At 41.6% G+C, this 1,861-nt stretch overlaps 1 protein-coding gene across 2 annotated transcripts in view; it reads right to left on the reverse strand.

Moving 5' to 3' along the window:
- Window positions 1-1,861, reverse strand: part of BPNT1 (3'(2'), 5'-bisphosphate nucleotidase 1) — a 29,661-nt gene that overhangs the window by 8,803 nt on the left and 18,997 nt on the right. The window lies entirely within an intron of this gene.

Consider the following 1,861-nt stretch of genomic DNA (forward strand, 5'->3'; position numbering starts at 1 on the left):
TTTTTTTTTTTTTTTGGTAGAGACAAGTATTTTTCCTTTTGAGACAGAGTCTCACTTTGTCACCCCCAGCAGAGTGCCGTGGCGTTATACCTCACAGCAACCCCAAACTCTTGGGCTTAGTGATCCCTTTGTCTCAGCCTCCCAAGTAGCTGGGACTTCAGGTACCCTCCACAATGCCCACTCATTTTAGAGAGGAGGTCTCACTATGCCTCAGGCTGGTCTCCAACCCATAAGCTCAGGCAATCCACCTGCCTCAGCCTCCCAGAGTGTTAGGATTACAGGCCTGAACCACCACAGTTGTAATTTTTTAATACAGATCTCCTCAGGCTTCTTCCCTGAACTAGTGAAAAAAATCTCTGGGAGTGGGGGGTCAAGATCTAAATGAGCTTTCTAGGTTCTCTTGTACATGTTAAAGCTGTAGAGCTTCCTTATTTCTCAATGGATTATAGAGATGTTTTCAGTAAACACACTGTATGATTCACCCATTAAAGATATGTGTCATCTGAGAACAGGGAGTTTTTTTTTTTTTTTTTTTAGTAGTAACTGAGAAATTTTCTTTTTTTAGAATGAGCTGAGAACCAATATAAGAAAATCTAAGTAGATCTCTATTTTAAAAAGAAAACTCTTAAGCTTCTAAAACCTAACCACTCTGGCTCTGAGCCTGGTCCTTCTTTTAGGTTACCAATTTTAATTTGGTGCTTTCTAATTTTTCTCATTTTAGGTGACTTCAGGGAGGAAACATATTGTACTATGTTTCAAAACTCATCTTTACTGCTCACTTTGGCAGCATACATATCAAAGCCTACCTTTAAAAAGTGAGGCTATGAGAAATATTGTCATCATTTTTCTAGACCGTTAGAGCTGAGGGTTCAAGATAGTCCCTTTGGTGCCACTGGTTTAAAATACAGGAGAACCTCTGTAAGTTATAAGTTAATGACAACAGACATGAACAAACTGTTCAACATACAGAGATGCCCAACATAAGGAACTAGGCCTATGATACTGGTATGTACATGTGGTGCATGTCCAGTCTATGAAAATTATGTCAACTTAAGGAGGTGGTCAATGTAGGGAGGTGGTCAGCTATGAAAGATCTACTATACTAGTTACTCTTATCTGGAGGACATAAGAATTGAGGGGCTGGGCTCGGCGCCTGTAGCACAGTGCTTACTGCGCCAGCCACATACACAGAAGTTGGCAGGTTTGAACCCGGCCCAGGGCCAGCTAACCAACAATGACAAATGTAACAACAACAACAACAACAAAAATAGCCAGGCATTGTGGCGGGTCCCTGTAGTCCCAGCTACTTGGGAGGCTGAGGCAAGAGAATTGCTTAGCCCAAGAGTTTGAGGTTGCTATGAGCTGTGACACCACAGCACTCTACTGAGGGTGACATAGTGAGACTCTGTCTCAAAAAAAAGAAAAAAATAGAATTAGGGGCTGGTAAAATACATGGCGGGTAGTATTTGAAGGAGATGAATGTTCTCCCTCTATCTTGACAAGCACTGATGTATAACAGCTACCATGAACACAAATATCATTTCAGGAAAAAAAATAAAACATGACACCAGTTTTCCATGTAATATATGAAATATTAAGTGTTTACAACTAAACATCATATTCTTTTTTTTTTTTTTTTTGAGACAGCACCTCAAGCTGTCGCCCTGGGTAGAGTGCCGTGGCATCACAGCTCACAACAACCTCCAACTCCTGGGCTTAAGCTATTCTCTTGCCTTAGCCTCCCTAGTAGCTGGGACTACAGGTGCCCACCACAACACCTGGATATTTTTTGATTGTAGTTGTCATTGTTTGACAGGCTGGGCCAGATTTGAACCCACCATCTCTGGTGTATGTGCTGGTG

The sequence above is a fragment of the Otolemur garnettii genome, unplaced genomic scaffold (assembly GCF_000181295.1).
Source record: "Otolemur garnettii isolate 467f Iridium unplaced genomic scaffold, OtoGar3 scaffold00045, whole genome shotgun sequence".
Taxonomy (NCBI): domain Eukaryota; kingdom Metazoa; phylum Chordata; class Mammalia; order Primates; family Galagidae; genus Otolemur; species Otolemur garnettii.